This window comes from Bombus affinis, chromosome 13, assembly GCF_024516045.1.
Source record: "Bombus affinis isolate iyBomAffi1 chromosome 13, iyBomAffi1.2, whole genome shotgun sequence".
Classification (NCBI taxonomy): Eukaryota; Metazoa; Arthropoda; class Insecta; order Hymenoptera; family Apidae; genus Bombus; species Bombus affinis.
This window is the reverse complement of record NC_066356.1, coordinates 1,173,038-1,196,884: the sequence shown is the minus strand read 5'-3', so window position 1 is coordinate 1,196,884 and position 23,847 is coordinate 1,173,038. Positions and strand designations below refer to the sequence as shown.

Here is a 23,847-nt window from a genome sequence, read left to right as displayed (position 1 = left end):
GCATGGCGTTCGACGGCCAGCACTGTAAACGCCTCCGTTGCATTTTTCACCGTTCATAACGTGCCCGTAAACAGATTAAATGTTAAAATCCTCCGCCTTCATTATCTTTCAGGTTGTGTATCGTCGAGCGTTTTACACGAGATCAGCGCCGATCCGAGATCCAGCAGGATAGATCGCTTTTGTTGCTCGTCCATTGCTCGAAAAAATGTACCGAGAATTCTCAATGAATACTAAAGTACAGTGAAAAGATTATAGTGGAGTATCGTGGAAGTGATTAAAGCGTTAAAGCGTGTCTCGACTTTATAAAGAGCGAATGTGCACATGCAAAAGGAAATAGTTGAAGCAGCTGAAACGAGAGAAAGGAATTGAGAATGAGAGAAATTACACAGAAGAAAGTTGAAAAAGAGTTTCTAGAGAAGTGAGAGTGTGAGTTTTAAGCAGCAGTATGCCTTTGGCTAATTCGAATTTAACAAAAGTTACGATATAACAGCTATCAGTGTATCTTTCTGATTAACTGTATGTTCGGTCGTTTTATTCCACAACTAGAAACCTATCGAGAAACCTACACCAGATCGTATGATTGCTAAAGACGTTCAATATTTTGAATGCAAGCAAACGCGGCAGATTTCCGAACCGTCGCTACCACGCGAAGAAAACCGCAGAGAAATATTTTTCCCGCCGAGTGAGCGAATTACTAGGCGCGAATGAAACAAAAACGGTAGTAAAGGAAAAAGGAAAGAAGAAAGAGGTACAACCGGAAGGGTCAGCCAAGATTGGAATAATTTCGAGCGCGTGGGTCGAGCGGACTGACTGAAAGCCGTTTTATCGCCAAAGGGCTAACAAACGAGAAATCGGAAAAAAGAATATGTACTTCGTGGCAAGGGCGTGCATAAACTTTGCAGTCAGCCTGTAAGACACGGCCTGTCTGCGTCGGTGACTGTTTACTTCCATCAAAATCGTGGCAGAATGTTTAAAGTGTAGGTATTTTGAATTTCTCACTGAAATAGAGAAGAATTGTTCGCGTATCGCGTAGGATTGGACTAGAAAGCTTATGATTAAAACATTCTGTTCGCGATGCAAAGCGACCTGCTTGACTTGAGAATTCCTGATGCACTGTAAACGAAGGAATTTTTATAGCTGTTCTAGTCGAAGAAGAAACTACCGTCTAACGAGAAAAGTGGTGAGTCTCGGGTGGAAAGTTTCCCCGATACGGGCGACCAGATTTTTCCGCGATTTCGTCAACAATCTTATCGGCGAGGATAAACACCGGGCACGGTGCATATCTAATGGAAGAGAAATAACGCGGAGAGTAGCGCGTTTCGTGAAAACTCACTTAAGGCTGTTTGACTCGATGAATCAATGTTTCAGGTGTAGCGTGTAACTGATAAATTCATTGCTTTTGATTCGTTGCATTCGATATAAAATCAAACGGAAGTGAACAATGAATGAAGTGAAAGAAGGAGTTTTGATATTCGGTTCCCGAATTGTTTGTAATTTACATATTTGCAAATGTTTGCAGTTTTAAGTTTGAATGAATTTAGACGAGCGAATTCGGATCCTTAAAATCCGAGTTCTTCAAATTCTACCCGAGAAGAAATTGTTTTCAATACCGAATTCTACCCTTAATTAAGGGTTAATAGTTTACGTAAGCACATGATGATTAATGGATCCCTTCTTACGGCGTAACGTTTAATAACGAGCAACGTGTACATCATTAAACTAGCAGATTAAATGTAGAAAGTTCAGAAAGCTTTCATCGTCGGGGCAAACCTTTCGCAACGAGTTGCAGGTAAAGCGAACAACATGGAACAAGGAACGATACGAAGTCGCGGAATAATTGCAAAGACGTGCATTAACCGATATACGATATACATCCTCCTGGTAAAAGGAAAACTTTTGCGTACCTGTAATCATCATGATGCCAGAGGGTTAATACACGTTTAAACGTAGAGGCGACGCATAATAGCAAGGTTGCTCTCTAATTTGCGTGAACTTTACGCGCCGCGTGCAAAGCTACTTTGTTTACTTAATGTCCAACTTTATTCCATCAATTTAGGGCAAGTTTGGAGAAGTCCTGTTAAATTTGCATGTTTCTAGTCGAAGTCAGGAACATCTATCCCGGCTGTAACATCAATCATCATCCCAGCGTCTTTGTACATGTTGTGTAGTACTTAATAAACTGAAAATATCGAGTGTTGTTTAAAACACTCCTTTATCGCGAGAAACTGATTAAGTCTCTGACAAATTTCCACGTTGAAATTTTCTTAAAGCGAGTGGTTACATCGTTATTGCATTATCGAAAAATTACAATCGAAGAACTGAGTAGAAAAATTGTACGAGCGCATCTTTCTCAAAGAACTCTTTCGATAAATCAAATTGACCAGCTGCACTTCCTGTAGATTATTCGGGCGTAAGAAAGATGGAAAAAAAAAAGAATTTCACTTCAGTCTAATTAATCGAGAGACGTAGCTCGAATTCTAGGATAAAATCGATAAGGTGTTACTTTTATCTCTTGCAGGTTTTTCTGTGGAATATATCAATGGATTACGGACACCAATCCCGAGCGTCTGATGGTCACCATTCGGGAAAGAAAGCCAGTCATTGCAAAGAATAGTGAACGTCTCTCACGATAACATATGTCCCTATATCAGCCCGGAAACCACGATGCATTCTCCAGCCGTCATTCAGAAGTTTTCAATCACTCGACATGCAATTCGAGTCTTTGATCCACCGAATTTTTACACGTTTGTCGTGATAACGAGACGCTTAACTTTTGACTCGTGGAGAACATTGTTGATCCGACCCTCGTATTTCTTCTCTTAATCTCGCTATTTTCTTATCTCGTGATATATAAAATGTCCGGATGAAAGTTGTTTGTTATATCGCCAAGTAGGTATGTAGCAAAAGTAAATTGTTTCCAACAAAACGATATTTTCATTAATGAACTTACAGTAATGAAAAATAAGAGCATATTTCTTTCCACCAAACAAGACGGACGTTTAATACGTTACAGCTTGATGTATCTCCCGTACCTCTAAAACGAAGTAATTACAGCAAGTTAAGAAAAAGTAGTCATCTAGTGACGACGGAGCAAATGCATGGAGCTAAAATCGGGCAGCAATCGCGAATCAACGAAACTCGCGAATCGACGGCGATTAAACGAAATGATCGGTCTGTTCGATAGGAATGGAGAAGAGGAGAGGTTTGAATCCGGAAACCGGCAGGGATCGAACACGATGTTTCTGTTGAATGGAGGGGTTGACATAGACATAATCGAACGGGTGCGAAGAACGTCATACGCACTTCGTGTTCACGCGGACGACGTGACCGGATTGCTGGCTCGACCGATTTGAAAGAATTGCGAGTCCATCCACGTAACATAAAATATAGTAAATCGGGCAGAGAGTAATGCCTGGCTCGTAAATAACATGACATATGTTCGTAGGAGGCACGGCTGGCATGCACGCGGTAAATCTCCCTCCCGAACGATCGATATAATGGCGGCCGATTGCAACGTTACGCGCGTGCACCGATCGATCGAACCGGACCGGGTTTAGCCGTGTTACTTCAAAAACTTTCACAGACTTGAAAGCTGCCAAGGGCCCGACTTGCACCGATCAACGTCAAGTTTCCAGGACGTTTCGCGGCAAAACACGGCTTCCGCCGTCCTCACCGCTTTCAGATACCGCCATTGTTACCGGTGGTTACTTACGAACAAGGAGAATACCGACGTGCCCCCTGTTTAAACTTTCCTCCGCACGAAGAAAACAATATCCAAACGCGTAATGGTATCTGGATGTCCATATCAATCGCTTTTAGCGTGGATTGTTTCTCACAACAGAAATATTAATGCTAAAACTTTCGCAGAGAGAATTGGCAGGGAATAAATGCAGACAAGGGGCTGTTGTATTTTCCTAAGAATAATAAAAGTATTTAAAAAATTACGATGTACGTTACTTTACTATCTGTTACTCTATCTTTCTTATTCAGTGAAACCAAAATTAATTCTGAACCGTGATAATCTTTTGATGGAACTGAATTATTCGTAGCTTAAGAAGGAAAACTTTTCTGTTAATTATTAAGCGCTGGAAAAATTGTCAACGCAAATAGGCTGGCTAACATATTCTGTTATTATCGGCTAAACAATAGATCGACTTATGTAGAAGCTTCTACGCAGCTTCAGTAACGTTGTAAACAACTTTGTCGCAAGTTTCTCACGACACGATGAATCAACTCAACCATTGAGAGATCAAAGCCAAGTTCGCAGAAAGCTAATGTTCGCCGATTAACTCGATCATTGAACACGTCTCGGCAAACAATCCTCCGTCATGAACAATAGTTTGCTACTTTATATGAACAGTTCGATAAACATTTCTACACATCCTTGCTTTGATAAAAACGATATTACAAGAAAAATACTACAAATATCCTCGATCTCGTTCATAAAATACCTAATCTTTCAACACTATAGTATCTTTCGCGTGCCCACACACATACACATATGAAACAATACAGTTACTACAATGTTTCCATAAAATGCATTCGAGGGTGGAATTAATCCAGGAAAGACAAGAGAAACGATTACGTAGATCCGGAGAAAACCACGCGGAGGTAACCGGAAGCACATGGGCAAGCCATGACGCGACAACCATCGCCGAGAGCATGGCGTTCGTATGCAGAAAAATGCAAATTCCCTCGTCGTTCAGGATTATATACTCGCCAGCTAAGTGTCTAAGAGGAAAATAGAGGAGATCAAGCCCACTACGGAAGCGATACAATCGCTTCCACGGTGATTCAGCCGGAGCTTATTTAATTTTACGTCTTGCCTGTAGCCGGCCATCACGCGAGATTCGGCCGAGATGCGGGACTATGATTCGACGGGAGATTGATTAAAACTGATTGCTCAATTACTTCCAATGAAATTTGTTTTCGAGTCGCAGATTTTCCACCATCTTGACCTCTTACCATTGCGCGAGTTTATTAAATTCGTTAAGGAGAGAAATTAAAAATTCGTTTACACGATTACGCCCGGAAGAGTTTTAACGAGCTGAAACATACGACCGCTTCGTTAGGCCGGCGTAAAGAGGAAACTGGCACGCGATAGTTTCGTTTACCTGCAATAATCGAAATGAACTTGCCAATTTTAATAGAATAATTTTAACAGAGTAATATAACGACTCCTTAATTTAAAAAGAAAAAAAATGATGTATTTCTAGTTCCTGCTGCAAGAAATTATCTAAAAGAAAAAAGAAAAGAAAAAGAAAATCAAGAACGTACGATTGCCATTTTATTTGCGCATTCACATCCAAACCTATAAAAAGAAAACCTATAAAAGGAAGAAATATAAATCTTCAATATCTCGCTATACCATACAAGGAATTTCAATTCTATTCCGTGGTCTCTACCGACAAATAACCTACGAACAAATGACCAACGAGTGATTACTATTTATTCTCCTATTTCACACTCCGATCGAAGTAGAAGGAAAAAAAGGAATCGTCTTGCTTTATCGGAAGCAAAGCGTCACGCCGCGCTTAACGCGAAAATGAAAGAGGCTGATTCGACCTCCGTTTTCAATCTGAAAGTGCTCGACACACGCCCGATTGCTCGGTTTTCCATACAGTGCCGATCGACGATTAATACTCTTCCCTTTTTGATCGCTCCTTTGGTCTATCTAGATGTGTACGCGACCACGGGCACGATTCACACGAACAGAAACAAGCCAAAGTAACTCGATGTTCCGCGTGTATCCAGCCAGTTTCATCAACCGATTTCGCAATTATCGAAGAAATAAGGGGACAATTGCATTTAGCTGCGACAAATCGCCACGCGGAGTTCTGGACAGGCCGTACATCGTCGGAAACGAGAGGCACGGGAGGAAACAAACATGCCCGGAAACGTAATATGAAGTTCCAGGCTACGCGGCCCGTTAATCTAACAGCCTGATGATGGTCGAAACCGTTTTACTCATCAAGATTGGCTTGTCGTTAGGGGGTTCCGTTCCCCGAAAATTTACTGACTCTTGATTGCTTTCTCCGGCGTATAACCCGCCCTTTTCAAGACCGCCGCGTCATGCCAACTACGATCACCTCCTATCCTTAAATCGACAAATTAAAGTTATGCTATTTCATAGCATCGGGATAGAATCGACGACCGATTCACAATTCTATTGAATTTTTCATTGGCCTTGGTTTTTTCAATCTTTCCTTTACATATAAATGAAATGTATATACTTAAATTTGCATACGTAATAAATAATCCTAAAATCGTCTTAGTTCGAAAAGTAGTTAAATTATTCATCCCTTTTGTATTGTACCGAGTCAATCGATTAAACTCTTTTTCCAAAGTTTATAGATTCAAAAACGGGGAATCATAAATCCATTTGAAAAATAAGCAGCTGCTAAACTACGGATACCCATCGGTTGTTTTAATTATTTTATCGAACACGCTAAAACTGAGGGAACAGCAGCGTTATTTGAATAATTGAACGATCGGAACATACGTGTCGGTGGCAGAGGACATTTTTAGTTCCAAGTTTCAAGAACATACGATCATCTTCTAAAAGTGTCCTCAAATCCTGGCCAAGTACCAGATTTTTAACAGTTTTCCCATGTCCGAACTTGACGATCCATCGTTTCTATTAAAAGACTTTCATCGCTAGCCAATAACCATTAAATAACGCCGAAAAAAATCTATAAGATCAGGCTGACCTCCGCTTCATTCTATCCCATAAAACAGTGGAACCACCGAAACGTGGAACCGTCGACGCGACGGTTCAACGAATGAGCACAGGCGAGGGTATCGGATAATACAGAGAGACCTGGAAACAGGCGGGGTGAAACGGTGTGGCGGAGGATGGAGAACCGAGCAAGGCAGCCTAAGTGAAACGAATGTCGGTAGTTTCCCGAAGCAGTTTCGGGATGTTGTAACGGTGTCAACTTTGTCCATTAACCATCGATTTCTCTCGGCGCGTTAGCCAACTGGGCTGAAGCGTTTACCCCTTTTCGCTGATAGCAGTAACTTCGCTCCGGCCTGACAACCTTTACAGTTTTACGCTTTCTCACCAACTTTTTTCCTTACACCTGGCTGTCGTAATGCGGTTAATTGCGATCGTTGATGAAATACGTTGTCCAACGAGACTCGAACTTTATTCGCGTAATTCCATCGAGGGCAAATCGGATTTCGTCGTATAAGTTCAGCGAAACGAAGCAATTTTAACGCGAATTTTATAGATCATTTAATAGAAATTTTATCGCAAAAACTCTTAACTCGTGGACAAGTTCGTTTTCCACCAATTGATCTTTACCTCCAATCGACACATAACGTATACGTATCTCGACGATATTTAAAATTCAACTGTCGCCTATTACAATTTCACGCGCAATTTCCAGGATAGAGGCAAACACTAAAAACCAACGTTCCTCTGTTCCCCGTATAATCTGCCAAAATTTCCAAGGTTTTTGTCGCGACGACGAAGGGAGGGTCGCGTTACTAGTCACCTTTTGCGTGCACTCCCATGTCTCAGGAGATGAATATAAATAAGGGTATTAAAGCAATAATAATACTCGGCTTACATTAAGTCAAGTTACGTTCATGGAGACTTACCGTCGCACTTGAAATTAGGTTTCACGCGTAGAGCTGTCGCTCTTCCCCCTTGACTACGAACGAATGACGGGTGTTCACCGAATGCCGACGAACAAACACCATGAATATTTTAACCGGTGAATTAACGCCAAGGTAACACACATCTTGTTTTATGAAGCAGCCTGACAATAAGACCATAACACGGATTTAGCAAGTTAATCCGTTCGGTCGGAACGCGCGTGGCCTTGTTCCACCCCACTTTTAATTAAGAGCGCAATCATTCCATCGTAATCCAATACTCGATCCCCCTTCCTACCTGTCCATCGCAATTCCCATCCCCCTCCCGACTTACCCGCACTAAAGTTAAATTCGCCATAAAAAAGTTTCCACTTGTTCTTCTTTCATTACTCGTCGACGTTAACTTTCGCGCCAAACTTTTGTCACTTGAAAATGAATTTTTACACCGATGGCGATCGCTATATTAACAAGCCGGCGCGGCGACTTATCGTTACAACTCGGTTAAATTAATATTTTGCTTTATCTTTTTTTTTTTTTTTTTTAAGCGACGAATTAAAAATATTTTGTACGATCGCAAGTATACAAATGATTGTAAATATTAATTCTTTCGTTTATAACGCCGATTTTACGCCCACTTTACATCTACTTTAGGTGTCGTCGTAGAGGAAATCTGTGCAACACGAATCGTTACAATTGGTAAATACGTTACAGCGCTAAATACACATCAACCACGACGCTATGTATCAAATGCAAATAATAAATCGCAGTTACGAGCAGATATAAACGAAATATTCTATGATACGATATTAATGCGTTACGATGTGCGAGATATCACGAGCGTGACCAATTTTCGTAAACTGTTCCCTTTGATGTAGTAATAAAGCGTTTACTATCGCACACGGATGCGTATCTCGAATCATAAAGTCCGTTTTATAACCCTAAACTCTTCTGTCGTTTCCCTGATCATCGTTCACGAATCAGTGGGCGCTCAGCTCCCTTGCTTTGTGCTCGGCCGCTTTTACGTTTGAATTTTAAGCAGTGCTTTTTCCTCTCGGCGCTCAACTTTTCCGCTTGTTGATCACGCTCAAGTGGCTAGCATAAAATCACCGCGTTATTTTCGTACTTTCAATTTCCCCGCTTCTTTGATAATCCTTGAAATTAACCTAAATCTTTATTTGGAGCGTTTCGCAGCTTTGCGAAACTTTTTGACACACGTTCGTAGCTATAACTTCTAATAATAACGTAATTAATAAAAAAAATGTATATATCATTATCGTGGGCAAATGTCGTAAGATGTCGAAAAATTTTAATAAAGTTCAGTATTGAAGAAGAAAAATTTGCTGCGTGTACTATTCCAAGAATCGATAATAATGTATTAACTGTAATGATAAGCAAACATACGATTCCTTGTTTACGTTTACCAGGCTCAGAGAACTATGTAATGCAGCATCGCGAGCTAAAAACGTACCGACTCCGTACATCGTTTCAGACATTTATTGCGGATCATAAAGTACAAAGGAAGATAGCACACACGTCCAAAATTCAATTTAACATCGAATCGATAGGAATTTGTTATCTCGACCTTTTTCTTTTTTTTCGAAAAATTTCTTCCATCTATATAAAACGCTTTAACCACGATGACGATTATTCACCGACATAGATATGGAAATAGATTGCAAATACGATTTGTGGACAGCAAACTCACCAGTGAATCACCAAACTCGGACATGCACAGCTGATGCTCGTACAGCCTCAATCGACGTCTTAAAGAGAATCCTTGATATCGTCAACAGAATCGATTCTGTAATCAGAGAACCATAGAATTAACTCCACATGCACCACAATCACCAGCATCGTTTAATTTTAATTTACAACTATACGCAATAAATATATATATATTGCGTTTTGTCATTGAAATCGTGTGGGAAATTTTTGAAATACTTAACATCCTTCGCTACTTTAATTGAATAGCTTTTTGGGCAAGATCGTATTAACCGATTAACCGATTAGTCGATTAACCAACGTTGTTAATTCGCTATGAAGCCAAAAATTCGGTGTAACTCGATAACAGGAAAATAAGTGGCAAAGATGGTCGATGGGGTGCAAAAATAACAATGAAACGTTAAAAATGGTGAATCAAAATTCTTGTTTGACCCGGTTGAAGTATAGTTACAAGGCGAGTACGCCCTATTAGCGCCATAGCTTTGCCGCGATGCGCTGGAAGCTGCTTAAACTTAATAGCACAGAGTAAGCTTAATGTAAGATGTTTTTATATATTTCGCGGTGATATTTTATAGAGAGATCTCATGGTGAGAACAAATACCAAGTTAATCCGAAAGTCGGTTGATCAAAGAGCATAACCAGCAACCCCCTCGAAAATGTTGCGAATTATTAGATCGAGTACAATGTTTTATATAAAAATGATAATTATAAAATATAAATAATTACTTAATAAGATATTTAATACGTTATTGAATAAATAATTGATAAATAATTATGATTATAATTATAAAAATATTTTATACAAAAATATTGGTAAAAATACGAAAATATCAATATGTTACAGAGATTAAGGTCTTCTACTTTTAAACCATAATTTTAGAATTTCGTAACATCATAAATCAGTAGTGACAGAGGTAAAAATGATGGAAATACCCTTTCCCACTTAATTACTGTCTTACTGGTTAATTATCATAATTATCTTGGATAACCCAGAGTTTATTCACAACTTTTCCTATTTTCAGATATCGCATCTGTTTGTCGCACCTTAACGTATTTTTAAACCATCACTAGTAATACCGTCTATGATTTATTCAAAGAAATTCTTACGATTATGGGCTCGTATAATAGCCATAATTAATCTCGTTAATAACTCCTTATATAGATTCTTGGAGGATACCCTCCAAATTATAAAATTACTTTACTATCGAGTTGCCAAATCATACCAAATTATCTTCAAATTACCTCAGATCACATTTCCACCTTCGTAACATATTCGGTACTTCTACTTTAGTTTCTGATTAATTTTATAATCTCATTATATTCTTTCCACCAACTATACCTAATAAAAGTATTATATCACCGGACGATAGTATGTAGTATTAATACTGGAACGATGAAATTTTTTCTACGCTTTGACCGTTAAACGATTCAATTGAACTGATGTAATTTCTGGCGCACGCCTCCTCGTCATTTATAGAGAATGGGAATACTTTGCGCACCAGTAAATCTACGGCGTATTTCTATTCTCGTATCACGCGAGAGTTATTAAGGTCTGTACACCGCGTTGCATTTAGCCGACACCCCATAAAACTGCAAACACGTTGTCAACATTGGTTTTATCGTGTGCTCATCGTGACGTAGCCGATTCGCCCGGATACATACGGTTGCCGGTTATAAACTTCGTCATTGTTGCGCTTGAAACATTTCCAACCGGTTTATTCGATTGACTTTTGCCATCGCGACGCGACAATCGCTAAATAATAATAGCGTAGCTTGATTTTAGGTATCGCGAGTTAATCGAAAAAATAAAATGATATATAATGTACGAAAGAAGAAAGAGACAAGCATTTAGCATTTTAAAATCAATTTCAATTTCCTTTTGATATTTTTCAAGTCGGGCGATATCGAAACGAATGATCATTGAAGTTCATTTACCCGAGCGTAAGAATATTTTACAAAGGGCAAGTAGCTTCGTGATATTACCTACACGAACAAAAGCGTTTATGATGGTCTCGAAAGTACTGGCACCTAAGGCAAGAAGTTGCGCAAAGTTATATGCGCACTTATGATTAAATGAAACGACTCGTAAAGAGATACGTACAAATGCTGTCTAGTAAAATCCCGGTTAGGGAATTTATTCGTTCGAAAACTAGTCCTCCTGTTTTACCATCTTCGTATTATTAGACAAAATTCCGTGCCTAAATCCGCGTGGGTGTGCCAGAAAGTAGAGCAAAATAGCCGACGCCGCGTTCAATAGGTCGTCACAAGACACAGCGTGTGTTCCTCCGGCTCAAGTTACCGTCCGTTAATTATATTTCATAGACAAGCATTATTTCGATGCAGCGGAGGCTAAATCCCCATTAACGGATTCCTCGCGAGCAACTATAAATTCCTGTCTGTCAGAAATCGCGCGTTTCACCCATCGTTTACGTGCTCAACGACGTACGCAGAGACACGTTAGAAGTTGAGAAACGTTCAACAGTCGCCCGCATTGTCTTCATCAATCGTCTAATACTCCAACTCGATTAATTCTCATTAAATTCTCCGACTACGACTTACCCCCTGCCCACCCCCTGCAGAGCTCCTCCTTTTCCCAAGCAAATCAGATTAATTCCGACCGCGACGTGTTCTCCGGCAACTATTGTACTTCCGGCTACTCGTTAGCCCACATTCAGAACGGTCTAAGGGTGCAATTAAACGTTGAAGTACAATTTTAACATCACCCCTGTTAACCGCGTTTCTGCTACGGTGGCCCGTCCAAATTGCCCCTCTCCTTTGGATAGTATCGGAAAATTGAGTTAAAACAGCGCCTCGTATCCTTAACACCGTGTTCCGAATACATGGAAAGGCTAGAGAGTGAGAGAGAGAGAGAGAAAGGGGAAGCATTTTCACCGCGGTCGGGAGGCCAATGGCCGCCCGCCGACGTTGGTGTGGCCGTCGCCGCCTGCACCGCAGCCAAGAAATTTCCATAGATCCTTAACGCGTCGGTGGAGCGTACGCAAAGCGGCAGACTTTGCGGCAACGCCGCGTCGTGCATCAGCCACAGGTGCCCTCTCACCGACGCGATGTCTCACCGACGCGAGGCGTTTATGGCTGTTGTAAAAGCGTCATCTCCCCTGCACGGTTCGGTAACGTATCGGCGTCCTTCGGTGTACGTGCACCCCTTTGTAACGTTCTGCTGTCACCGGTTCACACCTATCTCCCCTCTACTTCAGACCACCCTTCGATGGATTAAACGACGGCTATCGCAACATGAGCATTCCGCGTTTCATGTGAGACGCGAGATGAGGGAAGAGAGATTATACGACACGACGATGGTATCCGAATTTTAGCATTCAAAGAGCTTGGACTTTCGATATTTCTGCGTCTATGTCTATTGTTTTAAGATCGGGATGGAAGAAGAGCAGATTTTAATAGGTTTCTCTCTCTCTCTCTTTCTCTCCCTCTCTCTCCCCCTCTCTCTCGGAAGCTTTGAATGCTTTCTCTCTTAGTGGATCTATAAAATTTCTACGAAGCAATTTGACCGCTTTCTTAATTTTGGTGTTAACCCTTATGCCGCTGCGTTGGATTACGATCGCGATTTCACTTTAAATTTTAACGACCACGTGTCGCTGAAATTTATTCTCCTCCCTTACGAGGATCGATATAGTAGTATTAAAATGTTCCTTGGCCTCTATACCTAAAAGGGGGCTAATATCGCCGTACAAAAAGAAAACAGTCGCATACAGCTCTATAGATTTTTTTGCAGTCCTTTTTCCGCGTATCGAGAATATGTATAAAGGACTACGCTTTCAGACAATATGGTGAAACACAGTTACATAGATCGTTATCCAACGTGGTTTTCGCCAGCTCTTCGCGTCTCATAATCGCCTGTACCTTCGTGGCGTAGATATTAAAATCAATACGGTATGCATTTGACTGGTACACCGTAGCCACCGCTATTACCGCACGCGGGAGCCACCAGGTCGTACATACAGTTAGCTGTTACTAGCTACCTCTCTATTTCGCCTCTCGCTCTCTCCCCTTCCTTTCATTCTCTCTCTAGCCTCTCCTTACCGATACACACGGGAATTGTAGCTGCAACTGCAGTGCCTTGCATCGGACAAGCAACCGCTACGGTATGCCCGAGCCTGCCAAACAGCTGAGTGAATGGATAGCTCGACTATAGGGTGTGAAACTGTTACGAAGCTAGGACGGAGAGCGATAGGAAGGGATGGAAAGGAGATGGTTTGTTGTTTGGCGAGTAAAGGCGGAAAGGAGTTGGGCCAAGTCGCTGGATAATTTCATACCAAGTTAATCAGACGCGGCTACAGCCTCCGGAGGATGCATGCGATGCGGAGGAGAAGCGAAGAACCGGAGATGCCGAGGATTTTGCATGAGGCTACCAAAGGAGTTACAAGAGAGAGAAAAGGGAAGAGAGAGAAAGAGGAGAAAAAGAGAGAGCACGAAGGAGAAGAAGAGCACACGAGCATATAAGCCGCGACATCAAATACTGTCCAAGACGCGCCGATGTCACGTAACAGCTGCTGCTAATAGCCTGTTTAACCGGCAGCCCGAAACCTCTCGTTCTCACGCCTAAACTAATTATAGTGTAGGTTCTTAAATTCGCGCGTGTTGCGAGCCGACATTCTGCACGCGGATACAAATAGTGCTGGCATTCTTTTAAACCGGCTGTGAGTTCGCGGGAAGGAATAAAGATACTAAAATTATAGGAGAAATTGGAATGTAGGGAAATATGTAAAAATATCTAAAATATCCAAATTGAAATAGTCGTTATAATATGCAGTAGTTTCATTGCTTTACTTGTGTCAGCAACGCTTGCAACGCGTCAGTACTAGCAACCGGCGATGAACTACAAAACTGAAAGCATTATTTTTCGTTCGACCTCTGTATTTTTGAAATATTTCATGAAAAAAGCTTTTATGGAAGAGAATAATCGTTCAATTGTTGTTTGATATGCTATCGATACAAAAAAGCAGGGTTAACACACAATCAAGATTATGGGCTTTCATCGATCGTCTTGCAATTTACAGGAAACACGTTTTCCGTTTATCGGAACGATTTATCGAATTAACTGTGAATAATTGTTACAACATGCCGGCTGTTTGCCCACCGCGGACACCGACTAAAATCTGCGATACACATCCACCGACGTCAAATATTTTTCCACCAAATACTCTTCAAATATTTAAGTTACAATGTGAGTGCGCTCGAAAGACTTTAAATTCCCAGTGGCTATGGATCCCGAATAACAGTATGCAAAACAGGCGACGTGGCAATTTTCAAACGCGAATTTCACGCAAGGATGTTAACTCCCAATGTGTATCTTTGAGTCGTCCTAGAAAAGATCCGGTTATTTTTAATTTTCGACTACTTCGATTTCATCTATATGCTATGCCTCGCGCGATAAGAATCGTCGACAAAATAAACAATCGCCTATATCAAATGTTCAATTACGAATAACTGTGTACAAAATTGCAGAGTTAAGGAAAACAAGGTATAATTAAACAAGCCAAACTATCGTGGCCATTCGTGACTCTGTGATGTTGATTACGGGTTAATACAGCGATTAAGGCATCTAATAAACACCTAGCATCAAAGTATCCCTATAACTTTGCAATTTCTCTGGAATTGAGTTTACGTGTACACCAACTGCGAACCAGTTAGGATTTTCCGTCTGCGCGCTTAATCACCGGCTGTATCAAATGCCGTGCAGTGTAACAAGCGGTATGGCGGATAGAATACCGTTGCGGAGGGAGTTACATTTGATATTAATTAATTAGCTACTGTCACTTCCCAGCAGCGTGTTCGTCATCCACCAAGGTTGCGGCGTGTATGTCAGTAGCTGGGGGTAGTTGCGCTCGAATCACCGTAATACCTTGTGCGCCCGACATCCACCGAAAATTAGACGTTTAATTGTCCCCGACTACGAACACAACCGACTTAACAATTTATACGAGACCCCATAGTAAATTCGACCGCGTGTCAAATGGGACAAAGCGCAATTTCGTTTATATTTCTACTCCTCGATTATTAATCGCTCCCGAAAGATAATTAAGTGCTCTTTCTCTACAGTATATGTAGTTGCAGCCATCCTATCTGATTCCTAATTAAATAATCCTATTAGTGACTTGTGTCACGTCTCTTGAAACGTGCCTGTAAGACACCGTCTAGAGGGCTACAGGTTAAGCTTCCCTATTTAGACGTACATTAGCGATCGTGGGACCACAAACCTAGTTAAGGCCCCCGACGACGTCTTACAGGAAAAGATCCAATAATAGTCTACTTTACCCTGTAGATAGACGTCGTGATATTGCAGCGCGAGTCTATTTTTCCTCGTCCAATGTCCGAAAACACGATTTTTAAGCGGATCCATGAAATTGTATTCCGGCACCGAGTCCAGCATGGAATTCCGAAAAATTGAAGTCGCTGTGCAGCGTGCGCGGTAAATTCTTTATTAGAAAAAGTTGCGAGCGCAGCCAGTCGTTCGCCTTTCCCGCTGGAGAATGCAGGGAAACGTGCTTAGTGGAAAGTTAGAAAAATTTCACGTCATACGTAGCGTTCTCGGGGTAACTCGGCAAATTGTTATGGGGGCAACTGTTTTAAGTTCCGGTTCCGTCAGAAAAGTACATTGCGCCTGAGCAAACGCGTCGAGAGTCTCTGTTATCGGCCGAGTATCGAGGAAGAACGGGAGGAATGGAAGTTAAAATTTTATGAAGCACACAGCTCGCAACGACGCACGATACGCCACCGAACCGAATTGCAATTGGAGATGTTCTTGCCCCATGGGGTGTAATCAGCCAGTGCAACGAAAACACTCCCGTTTGGAGTGAACATTCAGCATTTAGAGACACGCGCGTTTCCGCATTTCGAAATTGATCTTTCATACAGGCGGAAGCTTTTGGTCTTATAATTTAAGAAATTGCGAGATTTAATTAAGAAGTGTAGTAGAATAACCGGGAACAAATTTTATCTCGGAATTAATCCTACCTCCAGCCTTCCGGCGCAAAAAGAAACCCGTGGAGACAAAAGGGTTTTCCTTTCTCGTCTGTACACACTGCAAGATATCATGAGAAAATATGAAACTTTGTCGTATCAACTTCCTAAGCAAAAGAAAATACCGGATACCGCTGCTTTTCAGAAAAATTATATTAAAGAGAACAGATTTTTATTTAACATTTCCAAACGAGTATTTAGTTATCTGTTCCTGCTTACTTTGTTGCGTATACGAAGCCTTAGGCAAGGAAACAAAATCATCGTTCTTATAACGTATTATAAGTTTCTTCGAGAACAATTTCTATTTCAATCCAACTTTTACAGGTCGGGTGTTTCCGATAATTCATCGATATTCCACCATAAACAAGCGCGGAGAGTGCAAGCACTTGCTTCTAACCACGATCAATTGTCGTTTGTACGTACAAGACATAATTATAATAATTATAACCTCGTTTAGTCCAAAAATTTGGATTGGATCAATGACTGGATTAACGATTGGATTAAATGATTGTCTCGCAAATATGTTCATGTGTCTCAACGTTGCTTATTCGCGTCACGTTGTGATTCGACGTGGGATGAATAGCAGATATTCTTGGAATAATAATCTAAATATCGTTGAATCGCTAAGGAAGGAACTATTCGAAACGCATTAGCTCGACGAAAAGACGAATCCCCGGCCGCGATAAAAAAGATCTTTGTTATCACGACCGAAAGAAATTAGACGTCGTTCAAAGCACGTCCAAACTACGTTCCACCCCAATCGCCATCTTCGCCGGAACTGATCCCTCGGTAACTAAGTTTGTACACGGCACGAATACAAAATGCCGGCACGCAATCAGCCCGATTTGAATATTGTAGTTATAATGCGAGCCTGTGTAGATGTATAACAGGAAGATGTATCGCACGCTTATTTCTTTTAATGTTAATGGTGACGGGAGAATTTATTACTGTGTGAGGACTGGGACATTTCGAAGCGGCTGGATCATCATAAAACGTTAATGAGAGGCCGCGTATTGTACCTATCCATTGATATGGTAACCGCGAAAATTTTGCTTGCCCAGTAAATACCGAGTCGCTTGAAATACAGGATGACACTGCATATAGTGGGTGAACGTTGCAAATTTTGTGGCCGTTTCGTAAATGCACGGAAATTGATTCGAATGTTTATTTAATTGCACACCATCGACGACGACGAATCAACAACCTCTCTTTTCTATTAGCGACTATCAATTAATCGATACTCTCCTCGTAACAACCAACGCACTCGATGAAACGATATAACGTTACGGACAACGCTCTAGTTAAGACGATCAGTGAGCAGTTGCGAGTAATTTAAAAATCTTACAGAAACTTTTGGAACTGAAAAGATCAGCTATGAGGAAAGAAGTATCTTCGTGAGTCATAAAAGAGGAAAAGAAGACGCAGACAGATTTCTGGTGATCTAACGTCGAGTTAGGGCTCGAGCAAAATCCCGCGGTTAACTTGCAGACAAACGGTTCCTACGAAACACGGAGAGGACAGAAGCGATTACCTAAACTACTTTCGGATAATCTGGCAATGGACTGCGTTAATTGCCCGCTCGGCTTTCCCCTGGAAAACCATTTAAAATCCGTGTCATGCCGTATCAATCCATGTCATGCCAATCAATCGAGTCGTTAATTAAAACTAACAAGGAAAAAAATAACGGGAAATTAGCGGAAACAAAAAGGAAACTATGAAATGGCAGAGAGTGGGACAGGGTTGGGTGGAAGAAAGAACGAATCGCAATCGTCGAAAACTCGAAATACGTAATCCGGACTAACAATGCATAATACTTCAAACACTATCAAGCTGACGCTCTTTTGCTCGCGATTCGAAAACTCGCATGGGGCAGAGGCCGGTCAAGCTGCCACGAAAAACACGGATCTTAATAAGCCGCGCCATTCAAACGTCCAGTTCAAACGGCCTACCGGGGATTACCGGACGAGGCCGAGAGTGAAATTCTACAGATATTTCCTCTCTCCCGCCGGAACGACGGCAGGTAAGCGTACTTTCTGCTTGTTTAGCTCTCCATGTTGGATTAATCCGTCTGTCGATGAAGAGCAAGGGAGAAAGGAACGGACAAAAAAATGATAGAAAGGGGAAAGCAGAGGGGACAGGAGGGAGGGTGGTGAGGATCGTGCGCGAACGAGTCGCGAATATATGCTGAAGGGGGCCACTGGCTCTCCCAACTGACGAAGGCGCGGTAGGATTTGTGGCCTTGATTTATGCCAAAACTGGCGCCGTTTATTATCGGTACTGCTGGATGTGTGCATGCGTGAAATTGGAAACGCAGACAAGCGTCCATGCAAATTTAACCCGTCCGTCTGCCTCCGCACGCTATTCACCGCGCCCATCCGACAAAGAAGGAACTTTACTGTCTAGCCCGTTCGCGCCCTTCTCTCCAACCCTCGCGCCCGAAACCAACCTGCGGCACCCCATCAACCGACTACCGTGTTCCTTCCTCTAGCTAACCCTTTCTACTATCTAGACCGGAGAAATTTCAGGAACCGATCCGAGGAAGGGTCGTACCTCTTCAATCGTCGTTTCCTCGTTCAACTTTTTAATCGTCTTGGGAAGCGAAAACTCGCCTCGTTAAACGACCGAAGAGCCACGAGTTGGAGGTCTGAGGTGAGCAAAAATTTTTGGTAAGTAAGCTAAGAGTCGATGAAATGCAGGATGCGCAGGCAACTTTTTCGCAGAGCTTGTTTTAACGCGATAGTTATTTGCTTCGAGACGTTTCAGTTTATAAGGCACGGTGTATGGCAATCGGCGAAATATCGGGGAAACGTTGAAAATGAATTTTTACAGAAAGTTCATAGACCATGTGGGACGTTCCAAAAAAAAAATTCCAACAAAGAGATTCACCGGTACGAAAGAACGCAGCGTGAAATCATTATTCGGAAAACTTCAAAAGTCCAGGGGAATTGGATTGGCCGTAAAGAACGGGGTGGAAGCCACAAGCCAATTAGCCCGACACAATCGGACAACAAACCGAGGCTCGTGCGGCACTTGTTCGATACTCAAAAACCAACGGACTCCAAACTCTTTGGCTATCGACTTTCTGGGCGCCTGGAGTCAGCAGCGCGTCAGGTAGCACGATTGAATTGAATCGCGTCGGTTTAATGCCGCAAGCATCCTTCTGAAAGCGTGTACGCTGTACACCCTCTTAACGCTTACACTCTGCTCGCTTGTCCGTGTGTACAGGTTCGGTGGACGAGCGACGAACGAAGGACGAGGACCAGGTCTCCTCGACAATGCCGCGGAATTTATCAATGTCTTGGTAATTGATGATGGCCATCAGAGAACTGAGTCGTACTAACGTCATCCAACAGCGAGGAAAAGTAATGTCACGCCGGAAGAACAACCGGGCTAGCCGGGGCGCATTTACATAGCCGGCTGGGTGACTGTTTCCAACCGTTATACCGTGTCTCGAGTATTCGAAGACGTCTCTCCTCGAGCGGAAAGGGAATGTCGGGTTGCGTGGTACGATCGAGGCAAGGACGAGGTGTTTGCGTATTGCATATTACAACGGTGGATCCCAACTCCTATTCTCGTGGCCGTCTACAAGCCGTTACTTGCTACTTTTATTTCCACGATAGAGGCTCGGTCTCGTTGCACGGTATCCGTTCTTTCCACCAGATTTCCGTCTTATTGTGCCGCTTCGCAGTATGCTGATAAGGGAACGCCTCAGGGCGCAGAAAGGAAGTGTCGGTGCAGCTTGTAATCTTGAGAATTTTATCGTCCACGTATAGAAACACTTTTACGTGTTCCGAGTAAGATACTGGTTGCTCGCATTTCTCTACCAACGCGCAAGTTATCTCGCGGAAACGCGAATACTTGGTCCTGCCGCTCGTTCGCCGCTTAATTATCGATTCTCGTAACTCGAGAGACAGACGCAGATAGAATTGAAAATTCTAGAGTTCAGATTCACACGTTTCCTTGGAAAGTAGTAGTATGATTGCGATGCTCGAATGGAAATAGAGTTAATCGCGTTGAAAGGTTATTTAATTTCCGAAGAAATCTGACGATAAATACGGATATATTTAATTTACGATAACTATTTTTTTTTTAGCTACACTCTTAACGCATGCCATTTAACTGTACTCTTACTTATTGTCAAAACGGCTTGATTATTACGAATAAATAGAAACCGCAAGTTACTCCGCGTATATTAAAATAGGTGACTCCGGGTCACACTACTCGAGGTTGTTAATTAATCTACCCTCAAGGGAAGGTAATAAGATTTCAAATAGCTAATCCAAGCCCTTTCAGAATTATCTTCCATGAATCTGGATAATTAGACTTGCTTTAACAAGCGTGGGTTATACAAATATTGAGTCTGTGGACGAAAAATTAAAAAAATTTATTCGAACGTGCAACTATGCCTGAACACGACTGTTATACATTTCCTATTCAAAAGCATATTGCTCTGCATATGTTCTTTTTTCGGCAGCTAGCAAATATGTATACATACGAAAGTGACGCTGCGAACCATTTGGTGCATTCTTATAAATCTTTTAAAGCTGAAAGCTCAGAAACATGAGCTCGCCAGTCAGTCGATCGTTCTGTACGTAAAGTCATAAATCATAAGCGACCGTATTGCTTCGTTGCTCTATTGTACCTCAGTTCAGGCGAAATATTTGAATATTTCATTGACCGTCGGGGATAAATAAAATAGCAGCGAAATTCTCCGCTTCGAAATCATCGCTGCGGTACGATTTTCTCGCGCCGTTACGATCGTAATAAAGATAACAGTTTGTACACGCGATGAAACTTCGCATCGAAACGAGTTGGTTTATATCTGCAGCGAGATTGTGAAGTTAGCAAAAATAGCGATATTTCTCCTAGAACAATAAAAAGTACCTCGAATCTCTTTTGCCCAGCTATGTTTTCCAATACGTTGCATTGAACGTTCGATCATGTTTAATTTTTATTGGAAATCGGTGGTACGAAATATTTTCCATCTCGTGTTTTCCTAAGGTGAAAATATTGTATCGACTCAAATAAAACAATTAAATAAAAAAATTGTAAATAAATGGAGATTAAAGTGTTAAAAACACAAAAGCAGAGTGATACGCGCTCACTGTGTAATTTTGTATTACGAACATTTTTAGCAGTTTTAATTAATTTCGCTATTTCGTTATAAATTCCAATTACAATTTTTCATAAATCTCACTACGTGTCAATCCGACGGATTTGAATTTTCGACTTATATTTTTTTGTTTTTTTTTTTGTTTTTTTTTACCAAAAACTGATAAATTAATCCATCGATTTATTTATATTGGATCTCGGTAGACGTAGGAAGCGACGACGGGGGCCGCGCAGCTTGCTTGTTTGACTTCCATATATCATTGTTTTCGTATTTACTCACGTTCTTTATACTCAGTACGAACTGCCAATATTTATGCAATATTTACTCGTGATAACGAAATATAACGGTGGGACTTTAATGCTTTTGAGTATGCTCTAAAACATATCAACAGTTTCGTCGATTCGATTCCGGACATCTGGCTCACGCTGAACTCCCCTTCGAAATAATCCTGAATTATTCGCGAAATGCTTCATCGTTCCTTAATTTAACCCTTAGGAGTTTGAAAGTTTCGCAGCGGGAATATTTGCAATTACAGATCTAAATATTTAATCGTGTCGATATAATTTATCAACGTAGCCTTGAGATTCTGATTTTCAGATTCAGGCTAATACAAATACATTTTTCGTTCTTAACTTCGAAGTATTTTCGATATTCTAAGAGTTATAGTATTGTAAATAGTTAGAAAATCGTGGATCGTAAAGAATTACATCGTGACAGATCTGACGGTGAATTCGAAAAGATCAAGTTGGCAACGTAAGTACGTTGATACATACTCGCGAACGAAATGGTACAAGAGAAATCGAATTTTCTGAAAACCACCTGACAACAATTTTTCAGAGAACTACGACGAGAACGGAAACTCATCTTCGTGCGGAAACCTCGACTCGTCACACCGAACGTACACACGCAGATGAGAGTACGTGCTTCACGTTTCGCTTGCCAGCCGATCGAATTTTGCGCTACTTGTGTGTTCGTATCGACGCCCACGGTTGCCTGGTTGAATTTAATTTACCCGCGTGCAAAACAACTTCTCTTCCCCGCTTTCTTCGTCTTCACTTTTCCCAGCGATCGTGGAATGTATTCCACGCCACAGTTGCATATATCTGTTCGGATTATATTACGCATACACGTACGAGTAGGCGCCTCTATTTCAGCCTCCTTCGGTTATTCCAATAACATACATCGAGATTCCTTACCAACAACTAATACGATCCAATGATCCTAAAGGTATCCTCGCACGTGACACCTGGATTTTGCTAATCGCAACATAACTTTTTTATTTACTTGACATGAAAGTTGATTCGATTACTATTTCGTTTCTTGAGGAATCGATTTTAAGGCACTAGTGACTAGCGACAAGTTGTACATCAGAAACAAATATTATCTATTAGGTCGTCCGAAAAGTTTCTTCCGTTTTATAAGGAAATAATGGATGCATAATGTTTTCCATTTTATATTATTTTATCGAATTATGATATATCGTAATTATCGTATGATCCATTTTGATTTATCAAAATAAAAAACACAACGTCTGACAGATTAGGTTTCATGTTTGTATAAAGATGCGTTGTTGTAAAAGACGCGTCTGCAAAAGAAAGACACTTTTCGGACAACCTACTATAATTTTACATCGACTAAAACGATTTTAGCTAATTTTATCGACAGCATGTCTACAATTGAATAAATCTCCTTTCCTTGTAAATTGCAGCAAACTATAACAGTGCTTTAACTTACGAATCAGATCCCTTCTTACAAATGCTCTGAATCACGCCGAAACCGATATAAGCCATATCTACAGCAACGAAGAATTTTACCGGAGGATGTACGATCTCAATATTTCCCGTGGCGATCAGAAAAAGGTAGAGATAAAACTCGACACTGGTAGTTTCATTAGTTTCCTTCAAACGAAACCATGTGATCTCGCATCAATTAATCCCGGATTCCAGCCAGTGTTGTAGGCGACGAACGCAAAACGATACTTTTACGAGCGTCCGGGGCGTTTCAACTTTTTGCGAAGAAAATCTGAAATGCCGATATACCGAGAGAAGTATAGAAAGTATAGCGGCGACACGCGTGCATATAAATTTTTCCGTATAAACGCGAGGGAAACGCGTAAGAGTGTTGCGCTTTATCGGTGGATACAGGCCGTCATCCGCTTTTCACTGCAAAGTGAAAAAGCAAACTGACCGTATAGTCTGGAATTTTGAGCCCGTGATTAAATGCATGGGGCGCCGGTGAATTAGATTAAGTACTCTTGGGCATAGATCGTGCTTCAGGATTTTCAGTTCCCCTTCCGCGATTTCTCGTCTGCCGCCACACAGCGCAGCGCCGCGTTGCGTCACTCCACATACCGTTCCTCCGTGTCTCTCGCGCTCTTCTTCATCCTTTCTGTTCCACTCGTCGCTTCTCCTATC

At 41.5% G+C, this 23,847-nt stretch overlaps 1 protein-coding gene across 3 annotated transcripts in view; it reads right to left on the bottom strand.

Moving 5' to 3' along the window:
• The window catches only part of LOC126923003 (uncharacterized), a 248,788-nt gene that overhangs the window by 182,179 nt on the left and 42,762 nt on the right, over positions 1-23,847 (bottom strand). For all 3 annotated transcript variants that reach the window (XM_050735985.1, XM_050735983.1, XM_050735984.1), the window contains one exon: positions 9,308-9,403. The gene's annotated coding sequence lies outside the window, so the exon portion shown is untranslated. The remainder of the gene's footprint in view (positions 1-9,307; positions 9,404-23,847) is intronic.